The following is a 16,722-nucleotide window of genomic DNA, read 5'->3' on the forward strand; positions in this document are numbered from 1 at the left end:
AAGGGAATGAGCAGGTTTGGGGGTGGAAATGTTGAGTTCAGCTTTGAACATGGTGAGTTGGAAGTGCCTGTGGGTCACCCCAGCAGAGAATTTCCCCCACGTCATCAGTTGTGCAGGCCAGAGGGATCTGTCAGAGTGGAAGTAGGTTAGTACCCAATGAGTATGTCACTAACAACCTGGGACTCCTTGTCCTATGCAAATGAGTTTGGGGTACATGGACTCACCCACAATGACTCACCTATGTAAATGGGTCTGGAGTGCATGGTCATAACTGGAGCAGGGTTATTCCCTCCAGGTTCACCCAGGGCGTTTCCATCATTTTCTTTCCATGGTACTACACATCTAGAAAGAGCCCAGGATTTTTTTTTTAAGACCTGGGCACCCAGTATCTATGTAACACATATGTTAGATGAAATTAAACTCCCAGAGAGCTCCTGTTTTAACTGACATCCTTGGAACAGAGGTAAGGATTTTTTAAAAGACCTTTCAAATGGGAGCACCCCTCCCCCTCCTCCCCAAAGGCCACTCTGATTTGTGCCAGGAGAGGGAAAGGGTGAGTGACTGCCGCAACAGCAGGCATCTGTGAGGGAAGCTGCAAAGGACACTGGGTTTTAGTTTCAGTTGAGTTGAAGGACGAAGAGAACTTGCGCGATGGAAGGAAAATGCTAGTGCTCAGCCTGTGCTCCCTTCCCAAACCCCATTGTCATCACCCCCTGGGACGGCCAGAGACAGTCTCCACAGGGCGCCTTTCTCTGGAGACCCAGACCAGCTTAATTCCCTTGGGTCTTGAGGCCTCTCTGCAGAAGCAGCCAGCAGCATCCAGATCCACAGATCTGAAGACGTCAAATTAACAGCTCAGGAACTCAGCTCCCAGGCCTTGCAGAAACTCCTTTTTGCACAGGAGCAGGGAAGGTGTGATTCGCACTAGCAACCCCTGATAATTGAGGCAGTCTCTGGGAAAAGACACAATTTCAGCCCCATAGTCCCACAGAGGTGACAGTGAAATTTAATTAATCAATCATTAAAGTTATGTCTTAATCCAGAAAAGAGATGAGGTGGTTGGTTATGAGTTAAAGAGATGCCCCCTGATGAGGAAGAATGGGGTGGGCAGGTTTTAAAATTAAGTTGGTTATTAGTGATTTGTTAAGTCCCAATGGTTTGCTAAGCACTGCAGTTGGCGCCTCAGGGAATATGAAGATACCCGAGGCACTGTCCCTACATTCCAAAGGTCTGCAGTGTGGAAGGGAAAGAGCCATGTACTCAGGTGAAGGCGAAGTCTAGAAGTTGTTATTAAAATTGTTCCATACCCTTTGAAGCCACAGAGGAGATATTCAAAGACATGGGATAATTAAGGTATTTATATTTACATAGTGAGTCTATCCATTTTAAGTCATTTATGAAATTTGGTTGTTAAAGCAGCCCTTTGAGCTTAATGAGCAGGTGATACAACCCAGAAATGCAGAGAAGATGCTCAGTTCAGACAACTCCCAGGGCATGAGGGTACAAGGCTTAGAACTGGCAGGGGCCGTGCGGGGGCTCCTTGGCTTGCCTCGCAGAAGGAGGTTGCTGATGATGCACAATGAAAAAAAAAAACCCACTGGGCCAGGAGAGACACTCCCCTCCCAGGGATGGAAAAGGGGAGCAAAACAAGGAAAAGGGACAAAATGATGAGTTTTCTCTTCTTGAGTTTCCCAGGCCTCTGCAGAACCAAATGTACGCCGCCCCCTGGCGCCCCTAACCCTTAGTGTGGGCTTCCTGGCCCTGGGATGTTCCCTCCCAGTGGTTTCTTGGCCCCGCCCCCGTTCGTTTCTGTGGACCCTCTGCCAGTGAAAACAGGCGTCTCACAGGACGCTTTGGTGCCCTCCTCCACGGACACGCGGAAGACCAGCCCCTTTCTTAGTGACACACCAGTGACAGGAGGTCTTAAAGTCAGGAGGGGAATAGATCTTTCAGTTTTTCTTTAAAGCCCCGTTTCTCACCAGGATCCAGGCTCCGGACTGTGTCTAAGGGACAGGAGCCAGGATGTATCCGAGTGACACGGGGCGTTCCTGACAGGAGCAGAGATTCTGAGAACCGAAGCCTGTTCCCCCGTCAGCCTGTCGGTGCCTTGTGCTGTCTTCTCTCGGGGAGACTTCTCTCCTGGGCTTTCCCACCTCTCCCGTAAATGGCCAGACACACCCAAATTCCATTTTTTACAATAAAGAGATGGAAGGAGAGCAAGCGGAATGCAAGATACAGAGCAGTCGCTCTGAGGTGCAGGATTGAGAGAGCTGAGCTCAGTAAAATAGCTCAGAAAGGAAAGTGGAGGGGACCCTGCTGGAGAGAGTGGGTGGGCGGAGACTGTGGGAATCAGGACGTCCCGGGGCTGGACAGAGCGTCCGGGGTAGTGAAGAAGGATCCACGGAGCCTGGTGTTTGGATCACCAGTAAACAGTCTGAGAAATTAGCGAGGTCAGATGGCAGATCACAGCCTGAAAGGGACCATTTGCTTCTTATGACCCTGAGCCCCCTCTATAGTCCTCAAGAAGCAGGGAGGAATTCAGGGGGCTGAGAATAACTATAGGGTTTAAACACTATAGTGTTTATAGTGTTTAGAGTGAAAAGATCTTGATGATCTTTTCATCCAGGACAAGATGAAATTTTGTGGATAATATGACTAAACTGTAAACAGCTGTGGCAATTTTTTAAAAAAATGGACCAAAATTCTTTGAGATTCCTTCCATTGAGAGTTGCGGGGTCCATGTAATGCCCCCCCTCACCTCGGGGCAGATTTGTGACTGCTTTGACCAATAGAGCATGACAAGATGGTGCTATGTGACTTTTGAGGCTAGATCTTAAAAGGTCTTGCACAGTTCTCTCGGGGTACCACCTACCATGGAATCACCCCGGGACGGCCAGGATGGAGAGGCCACGGGAAGTTCCTCCTGTGAGCAGGCACAGCGGAGCTCGTCTTTCCACCTGTCCCTACCAAAGCCCCAGACACACGACTGAAGCTGTTGGACCCTCCAGACCAGCCCACCTGCCAACTTAGAGCCGCCGAGTGCAACAGTGAAGGCATAAGGAATAAAGATCTCGCTGTTATAGCCTAAGTTATATCAACCACTGTCCATTCCCCAGAACCATAGAAGGTGAGTGTATTTAAAAGCAGGGCCTTTGAAGACGTGATTAAGGTAAAATGAGGCCATGTGGGTGGGCCCTGACCCATCGGACTGTGTCCTTACAAGAAGAGGAGATTAGGACACAGCACACACAGAGGGAGGACCAGGTGAAGACACAGGGAGAATAAATAGAAGCCAAGGAAAGGGGCCTGTTAAATGAAAGTTTTCCACTGACAATTTACTGATCTAGTAGGGTTTTTTAAAAAGATTTTATTTATTTATCTTTAGAGGGGAAGGGAAGGAGAGAGGGAGAGAAACACATCAATGTATGGTTGTCTTTCGTGTGTCCCCTGCTGGGAACTGGCCTGCAGGGAACCAGCCTGCAACCCAGGCATGTGCCCTGACTGGGAATCGAACCACAATTGTCTGGTTCACAGGCCCGTGCTCAATCCACTGAGCTACACCAGCCAGGGCCTGATCTAGTAGGTTTTTATTTAATGATTCATGAATCAGACAACATCCAATCTAGCACATAAAAAGAGGCTCCAAAGAGTTGTGAAAACTGTTTTCAAGACCAAAATGAGGACAGGGAAGTTATACTGGACATTTCCTGATTGGTTATAGCATACTTGGAGGTTATTTGCGTATTTGGAGGAAAGAGAAGATTTGGAGCTAAGTCAGGGAGCTAACCAGGTAACCAAGGCTTCCTTTTCTGGAAGAGCTGAACATAGAAAAGGGAACCCTAGTACACTGTTGGTAGGAATGCAGACTGGTGCAGCCACCGTGGAAAACAGTATGGAATTTCCTCAGGAAGCTAAAAATGGATCTGCCTTTTGACCAGGCAATTCCACTGCTGGGACTATGCCCTAAGAATCCTGAAACATCAGTTCAAAAGAACCTATGCATCCCAATGTTCATAGCAGCACAATTTATAACAGCCAAGTGCTGGAAGCAACCTAAGTGCCCATCAGTAAATGAATGGATCAAAAAACTGGTACATTTACACAATGGAATTCCATGCAGCAGAAAGGAAGAAGGAGCTCCTACCCTTTGCAACAACATGGATGGAACTGGAGAGCATTATGCTGAGTGAAATAAGTCAGGAGGTGAAAGACAAATAGCATATGATCTCATATATAAGTGGAACCTAATCAACAAAACAAGCAAGCAAAATAGAACCAGAGACATTGAAATTAGAACAAACTGACAGTAACCAGAGGGGCGGGGGAGGGAAATAACAGGGGAAAGAAGGGGAAGGGTCATCAAGGATCATATGTGAAGCCATGACAAAGCCAAAGCGGGGTAGGATTGAGGGTGGGAGGTGGGGGGTGGTGGGGCGGGGAAAGTGGCAGGAAAATGGAGACAATTGCACTTAAACAACAATAAAAAACCATTTTTTAAAAAGAAACTGAGTTAAGCTTTGATTTACCGATGTGGGTTTTAGTGTGGGCAGCTTCACCCTGGGCCTAATCTTGTTACTTTAACAGGCCCCAGAAGAAATGAACACTCTCTGCCATCACCTTGGTCTCAGACTTCTAGCTTCCAGAACTGTGAAACAACACATTTCCGGTTATTTAACCCGCCCAGCCTGTGGTCCTCTGTTGTGGCAGCCCTAGAAAGCGAGTACGCTGGCCCGGCCAAGAGTTTGTCATCACATACATTGTGAAAGGCAGTGAGTGGCTGCTGCTTTAAGTCCCTGAGTTACGGGGTAGCTTGTTCCACAGCGGTGGGAATAGGAACAAGCCTGGACTTTCAAAGTTCCTCTTTCCCTCAGGATAGCGAATTTTTTACACATCATATCTGTCGAGGGTGGACCCCCATGGGCAACTTTGAAGAACTGACACTACCGGAGAGAGAGGCTGAGGTGGGGGACCAGAACACAGAGTTTCGTGGCTCTCAAGAACCAGAAACTTTAAAAAAGAGGTTTAACATTTTTTTTCTCATTAGTCTGAGAAAACTGGAAATAACTTTCCATACAATGCAGCTTTATAGAGCTATTTTATGGATATGTCATTCAGTCGGGGGGATTCCCTGGGAGAGATTTACAATACCGGATTGCAGGCCGAGGGCCCCGTCTGACCCAGATTCTGATTTTTTTAAAGAGTGATTATAGCTCTGGAGGCAGGGGTCAGGTCTCATGGCCACTGCCAGGAAGCGCTTTTCTTAGCCGTGGGGGATATTAAACTAGAGCTAATTACAGACTGTCTGCTAAGATTTTCTAATTACTTCACTTATATTAGTCTTGCTTTCCTAAGGAGCCCGGAAGTTTTCGGGAAGCATCTTGAGGACAGGGGCGTGTCTCCTCAGCTTTCTCCCCACGCAGAGCCTGCCTCCGTGCCGACCACCCAGAGGCTGTTGGTCAGCAGCGGAATGTGAGCCACTGTAAGCACGGGCTGTGGGGTCAGCCTGGCTGTTTCCAAACTCAAATTTTACCTCTTAGCTATGTGACCTTGAGCAGAGGGCCTACCCTCTCCAAACCTGTTTCCTGATCTGCGAAATGGGAATACTAATGGCACCTACCACAGAGAGCAGTCGGGGCTGTGCCTGGCACCTAGGAAACACTCCATCCGCATTAGTGACACTTGCATTAATCAACACTGTTCACTTTCATGTGGCTCTTAATGAAAAAGTTCGAAAGCTCCCACCTACTCGCTGCTGTCAGGATCAGGGTTTGCTCGTGGGGAGGGCAGCAGGGAGGCAGCAGCCATTGGCATTAAGGAGCACAGGTGTGAGAACAATCCACTGAAGTCCCAGTGCCCTTAGCACAGGCTCGTGCACCTGCGAGAAGCCGTAGCTTTGACACGGGGTCAGGTGGCAGGGATTTCCAAGGCTCCGCTGTCCCTGTTTCTCTCCCCCACCCACTCTCACTCCCAAAGGGACAAGTCCCAGGTGCCCCTCTGGCTCCTGAATCAGACCTGGGGGTCCCCACCAAAGCGGGAAGGACTAAAGAATTACCCCGACCTGAGAAATTAAAAGGGAGCACGTTAATTAGAAAATGCTTAATTAGGAAACCAGTTCCCAAGAAGAAAGGGAATTAACTGAAACACAGACCTAACCCAAAACCTAGCACCGGCGCTGACTCGCACGTGTTTGCTCAAAACAACTGTGCACTCACCGTCAGTGACATCGCGCTGGTACCCTCGGAATGCCACTGACATTGACAGAGGCTCCCGACTCAGCACTTCCCCCCATCTGACACCTGCTGTTAACTACTTACTATCACACACCTGCAAAGGTCTCACTGGTACTCCTAGTCAGCAGGCCCCCTGCCTCTGGGTCTAGAAACTTGTAGGGGAAGCATGGTCCTTGCAAGGTCTCAGTTTCTTCAAGCCGAGGTCGCCAAAGTAATTTGCACCACAGGAGCCACTGGGGTGCATCCGGAAGACCTCCTCACGTTTGTCATTTAAATATTTTACCCAATCTCTAATGTTCCTATTCTCAGTTTTTGTTTTATAATGTATAAAATGTAACTATAGTCATATATGTACATACTTTATATGAAAACACACATTTGAGAGGTCACTACTTAAATTCTTTTTAAGCAGTGGGGTATGAAATAAAGGGGAAAATGTGGAGACCATTGTGTTAGGGTAAAAGAAAAGATTACTTCTGAGAAATTCAGACGGGGTGATTCGGGGGCCTGTGTGCATAGGTCTGGCATGTGTGCCACCAGAGAAGTGAAGACAGAAGGTGGAGAGGCAGCCCCCCTGCTGTTTCAGGCCGGAGTGTTTCGGGGGATGTGCAGCGAGGGAGCCGGGCAGCTGCTCTGTGGAGGCCTGGGAGGAGAGTGCTTGCAGATGGACCTTGGCACCTGTGCGGTCACCCTGGGGGCGCTCCTCACCGTGTAGGCCTCTGCCCCCCACCTTGCCACCAGAGTCGGATTCGCTAGGCCTAGGGCGAGGGAATTTGCATTTCTTCCAAGTGTTTAATGAAAAGCAGTGATTTTGAAGATAAAAGAAGTATTGCTGAAGACGACCCGTGAGACTCAAGGGACACTGGGAGAGAGTTTGGAGTGAGGAGGCAGGAAGGGTGGGAGACTGGGTCGGATTAGAGCCCTGTGGGAAGAGGAACCCAGACACCAGCATGAACAGAGGAGGTGCGGATTTCTGGTGGCGGCTAACGCAGGAGCAAGGTAAGCCACAGAGAACCACGCTGGGCTTGCGCTGCAGACCGTGGTGGGAGGTGGGAGGTGGCAGGTGGGAGGCGGGAGGTGGTGTGGCTCGGGGGTGGCAAGGAAAGGGGTGAGGCTTTACTGAGAACCAGACAGAGGCCACCCCTCAGTTTTGGCCCCTCTTTTTCGCCCGCAGAATTCTACGTGCTCTTCGTTCTTCAGACCTCAGATCGTGTCTCGCCTCCCCTGAGGTTTTCTCTCAGACACTCTGTGCAGGTAGCCCCAATTCCTCCAGGCGAAGAGAACTGCTGCCCCTGTGGAGCCAGGACGACCGTGGGGCACGGCCTGACCCCCGGGCGCCCTGCAGCCCCACAGGAAGCTCGTTTGCTCCCCCGGCTGTTCTCAGAGCTGCATCGAGCACTTGTGTTTCCCACTTGACCTTGACCAAGGGAGCCCGGGATGCACACCAACCCCTGTGCAACCAGGTGGGGCCTTGTGAATGAATGAATAACCCCTTCTTTACTAAGACTTTGTTCATTCCTTCCCTGGAGCCACAGACCCTCCATAGTCACGATGGTTTGTTTTTCACAATCCGTCTGTGTGAGCATTCGGTTTAAGCGTGGCCCAGTGTCCTCCCCTGTTCCTGAGGTGTCGGGAGCCCTTGAACCTGGGCGTGTGGGCCAACACTTCCCCGGGGCTCTGCCCCGGCTGCAGGCTGCTACTGCTTCCCCGTTAGACCTGATATTCAGGTGCCTCCTTGCTCGGAGATTAGACGTCCCTGTCTCACCCACACAACGACCTCTTCCGCCTTTTGTCTGATACAAATGACTATCCTACAAATCTACCTTTGCCCATCTGTACCAGTCATTTGCGATTTTAGCTTATCTTATATTTTACAATATTTTTGTGTGGGTATGAACTTTCTAATTAGATTGTAAACTCCTTGGGTAAACTTCTTCTTCATATCAACCATAATGCCTCACAGAGCAGTTTTGCAAAGTAAGTGCTCAATATTTGTTGACTGATTGACATGGAGAAACGTGTTAGCTGGTGGATTTGTTATGACAGGAAATCAAGCAGCCTTAGCTCAGATGAGGAACTGCCTTTCCAATGTGAGGAATCTGGCTAAATACTGAAAAACTCCTTTAATTATTATGACATTTTAAATTAATCATATATTTCCAACTGCATTTTTCAGTTGCATGCATAATTATTATTACGCTAAACAGTATTTATACTTAAATGTTTAGTAGTTCATGTAAGTGACTAAAATTAGTAATGTTTTACAGCCACACCAATGTAACTTTTATTGATTTTTTATTGATTTATTTGACAGAAAGGAAAGCAGGAGGGAGGGAGAAAGAGAGGTCGAGCTCTCGCACATGTGCCCGATCGGGGATCGAACCCTCAACCTGGGCGCATCCAAACAACACTCCAGCCGACGGAGCTACTGCCAGGGCAGATTCATTCTCGGTCGTTCCCTTCTCACAGCCTTGCTGTTGGCAATTCCTCTGATGCAACGTGCACTTCTATGCTAATCGCCGGGTACCAGATGCTCCAAAAGACAGAGGTGCTGCCTTCACTCCCACAGCGACAGAGGTCGCCCCCCGGGTTCTTTGTTCCGGGCTCCTCCGGCTGCACCCGCTGACTCCTTCTCCCGGCCTTGTCGGAACTTTTCCTTTCTTTTAACTTTGACTTTTGACTATGAATTTCTAATTTACAGAGAGGTAGAAAGATAATTAATATCCACATTCCCATCACCTTAATTTACCAATCATTTTACCACCTTTTCTTCATTATTTTAGAGGAATTTAAAAATTACAGACATTATGACATTTTACACTTAAAAACTCCAGTAGAAATCTCTAAAAAATTTTTTTCTACATAAATTATCGTTGTCACACTGTATTAGTTGCCAGGGCTGCCATAACAAAACACCACAGACTGGGTGGCTTAAACAACAGAGATGTATTGTCTCACAGTCTGAAGGCTGGAAGCCCAATGTGGAGCTGTCGGCAGGGCTGATTTCCTCCGGGGCCTCTCTCCTCCCCTGCAGACGACCCCCCCTCACTGCCTCTTCCCTGGGTGGTCCCTCTGCGCACACGTCAGATTCTCTGTGTCCGGGTTTCCTCGTTCCAGGAGCACAGCAGTCCTACGGAATGGTGGCTCACTGTGAAGACCTCCTTTTACCACAGCCACCACGTGCAAAGATCTTATCTCCCATTACGGTTATACTCTGGAGTACTGCTGGGAGTCAGGACTTCAGTATAAGAATTTGGGGAGGGGAGGAACACAACTGAGGTTGTAACACTTACAAAACTAACAATAGTTCATTAATATAATTAATGCTCAATTCATGTTTGATTTCTTTCCATTGTTCCTGGAATGTCTTTGTTTTAAACCAAAGGCCAATCAGGGACCATGAATTGCATTTAGCTGTTACATCCGCTAATTTTATGTTAATTTAAAATAGTCTTCCTCCCCTCTTCTTTCCTCCACATTGTTTTGTTGAAGCAATTGCCCGAAGTTGCCTTTGTCTCTGCTTCATAGTGGAGCAATTCAACTCGTTTGCCCGTGTGCTGTACTGGGCTTCCTATACACTGTACGTCGGGCCTAAAGGCCTGTTCAGATTCAGGGTAAGTGTTTCAGGCAAGAGTATTTCATGGCTAATGCTGTACACTGCACATCGGGTCCCGGCAGATGGCATGGTGCATCTGCTTGTTCAGACTCTGGCCTTAGTCAACGGGACGAGGTGGAGACAGCACGGTCTCCCTTTGAGCAGTTATATTGCAGCCTCACCTTTGCCAGCACGTTCTACCTAATGAATTTAGTTTCCATTGACGATCCTTAATTAAATCAACTATTTTATTAGGGCTTACCAAATTTATTTTATATTTATTAGCTGGAATTATTCTGCGAAGAAGCAGTTTCCCTCATCAACTGGGGCTATTTAATTATCCTTAAATACAGTTCCAAATGGAAAGACAAAATAAATGCTTTGAACTTTAATTACCAATTTTCAAAACAAGGAGTTGGTATAGTAACTACCTCCAATAGTAACAAAGGAAGCTTAGTTTTTTTTGTTTTTCCGGGGGGGAGGGTGGAGTTTTCTGTTTTGGGACCGTCATTTATAGATTTAAGGCCTTTAATATATTCTTACAGCCATTTTCCTTTCTCACACTTTAATTGGTCCAACTCTGGCCGCGCTGTGGTCCCTGCAAATTGGTCTGGTCTTTTCGACACGATCCCATTAGTCTCTGAAAGATTCTTTATTTCCTACGAGGATGGGATGCCCCACACTTGCCTCGCACATTCGCGGCCCCAAGGCTGGAGCGAGACGTTTCTCTCGGGAGCTCCCGTTCCCCAAGTGCAGACCAGACCGGCTTCACAGAACACGGTCCGGCTGCTGCGACACTCTTGCTACTGGAATATTGTTTTGTTTTTTTTTAAACTCATTCAATGGGCTTCGCTAGACAATATGTATATTCCGCTAAATCATGACTTTATAAGTAGAGTTCAAATTCAACATTACAGCGTTTTATTTACTTGAATTTATACTTCTATTTTCTTCTAGACTACTTAAAACCACGCTTTTTTTCTGAAAAGCGTGGTTTTAAACAACTTAATTGTTATTACGTATTCAAAATAACCATACACTTGAGTAAATAGAATATATATATTTTTTACCCTAAAATATATCCCACCCAGAAAATAAAGGAGCTAAGTCTTGAAATCAGTTGAAATGACTTTTTTCTCTGTGTGATTCTTACTAATTTTATAGGCAAGTGGATTAATTTGTTTCATTTTTTCTTTCAATTTTAAGGATGTTGTTGCTTTTTTGTTTTTTAATACGATATGAATGTTTTCAGTATGTAAAACAGCTACGTGTCTTAGAAATTAAAAGCTACACCTAATTAAGTTTCTCTTCCATTCCAATCCCCTCCTCCCACCCCCTTTCCCATCACCTAATGCTAACCAATTTTAAAAATTTCTGAGTAATTCTCCCAGCATTTCCTATTATAAATATGAGCAGATTTGTACTCATATATTTACTCCCTTTCATCCCATTCCACAAAGGCAGCCTACCGGGACGTCCACTTGGCATCTTGCTTTTTTCTTTAACCGAGTCTCTGGAGATCACTGCTTGTCTGCACCGGGACCTGCTCTCGCTCTCCTGCTGCTGCGTTCTCCGTGCTGCGGAGGGAGCACCGTTCATTCAGGAAGGGCCAGGGTGTCGCAGCGGATGCAGCCTGGCCCCTACTGATGGACATTTCAGTTGTTTCATGGGTTTTTTTGCTAGTACATATAATGCTTTAACGAATAACTGTGCATATGTCGCTTCACATTTGTGCAGTGATGTCCTTAGAATAGATTTCTAGAAGTGGGACTCCTACACCAACCTGGCTGAGCTCTGAAAGGATATTGACAAATTCGCATCCAAGAAAAAGTTGCATCGTTTTGTATTCCTGTGGTGCTAACAGCAGTACATGACAGCACCTGCTTCTCTGTAGCCTCACCAGTGTAGTGTAAAAATTTTGATTTTTGCTAATTTGGTGGGTGAGAAATTGTTTCACAGTGTGGTTTCACTGTATGTCTCTCTTTTCTGACTGGGATGAGGAAATTTCCATGTGTTTCAGGAACCTTTGTATTTCTTTTCCTATGAATTATCAGTTCACATATTTTGATATCTTCAGGGTTCTCGGTCTTTTTTTCCTTGATTTTTAGGATCCCCTTATTGTAAGGAGATAAATCATTTGATTGTGAAATGAGTTCCAAATATTCTTTTCTAGCTTGCCATTGTCTTTCATTCTTTATGATTGTTTTAAATGCAAACACTTTTTAAAAAATAAAATGGCAAAGTTTAAAGCTAAAAAGGGAATCTTTTTGTTGTTATTGTTCTTATTTGATACATATTTTTTTATTGTTGTTCAGGTGAAGTTGTCTCCATTTTCCTGCCTCCACTTTACCCCACCCCACCCTCAATCCCACCCCTCTGTGGCTTTGTCCATGTGTCCTTTAGACCTTTTCCTTGATGACCCTTCCCCTTCTTCCCCTCTTTATTCCCCCTCCCCACTTTCCTCTGGTTACTCTCAGTTTGTTCTTTATTTTAGTGTCCTGGTTATATTTTGCTTGCTCGTCGTTCATTTTGTTGATTAGGTTCCACTTATAGGTGAGATCATATGGTATTTGTCTTTCATCTCCTGACTTATTTCACTTAGCATAATGCTCTCCAGACCTATCCATGCTGTTGCAAAGGGTAGGAGCTCCTCCTTTTTTTCTGCTGCATAGAATTCCGTTGTGTAAATGTGCCACAGTTTTTTGATCCACTCATTAACTGATGGGCACTTAGGCTGTTTCTAGTACTTGGTTATTATAAATTGTGCTGCTATGAACATTGGGATGCATAGGTTCTTTTGAATTGGTGATTCAGGATTCTTAGGGCATAGTCCCAACAGTGGAATTGCTAGGTCAAAAGGCAGTTCCATTTTTAGCTTCCTGAGGAAATTCCATACTGTTTTCCTAGTGGTTGCTAGGAAATTCCAAACTATTTTCCTAGTGGTTGAAATTCCATACTGTTTTCCATAGTGGTTGCTACAGTCTGCATTCCCACCAACAGTGCACTAGGGTTCCCTTTTCCCCACACTCTCTCCAACAAATGTTGTTTTTTATTTTGTTTATGATGGCCATTCTGACCAGTGTGAAGTAGTATTTCATTGTGGCTTTACTTTGCATCTCTCTGATGGCTAGTGATGCTGAGTATCCTTTCATACGTCTCTGGGCCCTCTGTATGTCCTCCTTGGAGAAGTATCTGTTCAGGTCCTTTGCCCATTTTTGAATTGGATTGTTTGTCTTACTGGAGTGGAGTTGTGTGAGTTCTTTATATAGTTTGGAGATCAAACCCTTGTCTGAGGTATCATTGGCAAATATATTTTCCCACATGGTTGGTTCCCTTTTCATTTTGCTGATGTTTTCCTTAGGAGTATAGAAGCTTTTTATTTTAATGAGATCCCATTTGTTTATTCTTTTCTTTATGTCCCCTGTTCTAAGGGACAGATCAGTGAAAATACTGCTGTATGGAAATAATGCTGAGATTTTTCTGCCTATGTTCTCCTCTAGGACTTTTATGGTGCCACAACTTATATTTAAGTCTCTTACCTATCTTGAATTTATTTTTGTGTATGGTGTAAGTTGGTGGTTGAGTTTTATTTTTATTTTTTGCATGTAGCTGTCCAGACCTCCCAACACCATTTGTTGAAGAAGGCTGTTTTTACTCCTAAAGAGAGAATCTTAAAAACAGCAAGGGAAAAGCAGATAGTTACCTAGAGAGGAGTTCCCGTGAGACTATCAGCTGATTTCTCAAAAGAAACTCTGCAGTCAGGAAGGGACTGGCAAAAAGTATTCAGAGTGTGGCAAAGCAGGAATCTACAATCTAGATGACCCTATCCAGCAAAGCTATCATTTAGAATGGAAGGACAGATAAAGTGCTTCCCAGACAAGGTAGAGCTTAAGGAGTGCATCATCACCAAGCCATTATTATAGGAAACGTTAAAGGGAAATATATTAGAAAAAAAAATCAAAATGATGAACGTTAAAATGCCAGAAAATTCATAGCCATCAATAATTGAATCCAAATAACAATCCAAGCAAACAAGCAGGACAGGGACAGAATCATAGATATGGAGATCTTTGGAGGGTTATCAGCGGGGAGTGGGAAGGAAGAGAATGGAGGGAAAAGGTGGAGGATTAAGAAGCATAACTGGTGGGTGCAAAATAGACAGGAGGAGGTTAAGAATAGCATAGGACACGGAGAAGCCAAAGAACTTATAGGTATGACCCATATTCATGAACTAAGGGGGGACTGCTGGAGGGAGTGGGGGTACTAGGTGGAGGGGGACAAAGGGGAAAAATTTGGACAACTGCCGTAACAGCATAATCTTTGAAATATATTTAAAAAATTTATGCAGTCAAATTGCTTACAAAACTGTACTTACAATTCAAGATTTTGAGTCATAGTTAAAAAAATATTTTCTACTTCCAGGTTTTAAAGGAAGTTACCTAAGTTTTCTTTTAGTATATGTATGGTTTCATTTTAACTTATATTTGGATAGCTAATTTATTTAAGTAAAATTTTTTTCATGTGGGTTTTGCACATTTTCCATCCAGTTTATTCTTAAGTATTTTATCTTTTTTTTTTTTTGCTGCCATTGTAAATGAGTTTCTCTTCCAAAATGTCTTCTAACTGGTTAATGGTTATATGTTGAAAGACTACTTGTTTATTTATGTTAATTTTATATCCTGCAAATTTTGCAGAATTTAAATTTTTGTGGGTTCCCCCTGCCCCCATTGATTCTCTTGGGTTTTCCATGAATAACTAGAAATAGTGAATATACTTACTTTTAATTTTCTAACCCCTGCTTCTCTCACCTAGTGAAATTGGCTAACTTTTCTGAAGTGTCACTAGTTGTGGGGATAGTGAGTGTCCCTGTCTTATTCTTGACTTTCTTGGGAAAACCTCCAGTGTTTTCTCATTGAAAAAGATGTTGGGGCTGAGTGTGTGTGTGTTTGTGTGTCTGTGTGTAACTATGTCAAGAAAGAATTTATCAATATTTATTTCATTGAGTGTTTTTTATTTAATCAGTCATGGGGATTGAATTTTCTTTTCAGCATTAAAGGGGAAAAACCATATGATTTTTCTATGTAGATCTAGTATTTAATATTAATAGATTTCCCAGCATTGAATCTCCTGGAGTACATTCTACCTCATTATTATGTATTTTGCTTAATATGCTATTGGGGTCTGTGACTATTTTATTTAGAATTTTTCTCCCTCAACACTTGAGAGATTAGGACTATGGATGATCATAACAATTTTTGTAACATTTTGAAGTTCATGTCATAAAACTAATTTAGAAGTCTTCCTTTACATCCTGTGTGTGTATATTTTAACCAACATTGAAATTACCTGCCCTTGAACGGTTCATTGCAGCCCACCCGTGAAACCCCCCAGGCCTGGCGTTCTCATCACTGGTGGAGGGAGCGCCCTTGGTGATTGCTCGGCTCCTGGGATGGCTGATGTGTTCACGCGGATGCGTTCACGTGTATGTTCATTCTAGTCTTGGCTGCCCTGGAGGCTGAGGGCTCCAGGGAGTAGGACTCAGAACGGAAGTTTCCAGGATAGAGGACGCCTTTCCCAAGGCAGATGGGACCAGGGTGGACTGACAGTATGGTCCTATCTAGGATGGGGGAGGAGCGTTGAGGGGGTGATGTTGTGGGCGAGCGGGCTGTGGAGAGAGGTGCAGGAGAGGCCTAAGTGGAGCAGAGATCAGCTGCTTCTTCCCAAAGACTTTTCTATGTGCACTCCAGCCTCCCACAGGGGTCTCTGTCCTACTACCTGGCTGGGAAGGGAAGGAAGTTCCCGGTAGTCCACTGAAGTCCTTGGCAGCCTTTGTCAGGAAGGTCCTCAGAGTCGCCTCACTGAGGGAGCTGGAACGACTACAGTCAGCAATCCCACCCCCAGACTCCACTCACTTGCATTTACCAGGAACCAGTTTCAGCCAACAAACCCCAGGGCTCACAGACTTACTAAAATGTTTCAGGCGATAGCCATTCCTCTCATGCTGGGTCTTTGATTTTCTGAGGCAGCTCTCTCCACAAGGGGCTTTCAAACAACCACCCCATTGCTCCCATGGCTCCCCTGGGAGACGGCTTTGCTATGACAAGGGGTAGATGGGGGAGGGGACACAGGGCAGACCCTTCTGTGTTCTCTCTTTCCCACTCCCAGAGCCCTCTGCGGACCTGCAGGCATCAGGGCCCTCTGCCCCCTTGGCCACAAGACAGCCCGCTACCACAAGGTGCTCACTGCTGCCGCTGCAGGACGTTGCACTTGATGAAAGTCTTGGAAAAGAGGAAGAAAGTTGTGATATTCCTGAAGCTCCCCAACCATGCCAGAGCTCAAGGGAGGATTTTGGAGAGGCTGAAGATTAAAGACACTGCTGAGAGATTGGTCTGCACCCAGAGAAAAATCTAGGTAGTGTTTCCTGTGTACAAGTTAAAGGTCTTATATGAGGTGTGACCACGTCAGCTATGTTCTTTTGGTTCTGTGACCCCTGCCCGTGGCCACAGGTTTCCCTCTACAGTGAGGCGGGGGAGGGTTGGAGTGTCTGTGGGCTCACAGGGGGCTTGCAGGGTGAGGGGAAGGCTGGGCTGGGAAAAGAATGAGGGGCCGGGGAGAGTTTTGCATTCTAGGCCAGCACTACTTGCCCTTTACATGCAAACAGTCTCTTAGTATTTACGCCCATGTGGCTGCAACAAGACTAACCAGACCCTTTAGGCCACAACGACGGAAGTGAGGGCAGAAAAAACTATGGGGCTCCTTTTAAAAGTTTCAAATGGAGAGGTGAGTCAGGTTCATGCTTGTGCCAAAAGGCGGCCAGCTGACCCAAAGGTCTCCTGCAGTCTGGGAGCTCTCGGTCCAGGCCTGCTCCTCCGAGAAAAACCAGTCACTTGACTGGTG

This window comes from Artibeus jamaicensis, unplaced genomic scaffold, assembly GCF_021234435.1.
Source record: "Artibeus jamaicensis isolate MK-2021 breed Jamaican fruit bat unplaced genomic scaffold, CSHL_Jam_final contig_3126, whole genome shotgun sequence".
Classification (NCBI taxonomy): Eukaryota; Metazoa; Chordata; class Mammalia; order Chiroptera; family Phyllostomidae; genus Artibeus; species Artibeus jamaicensis.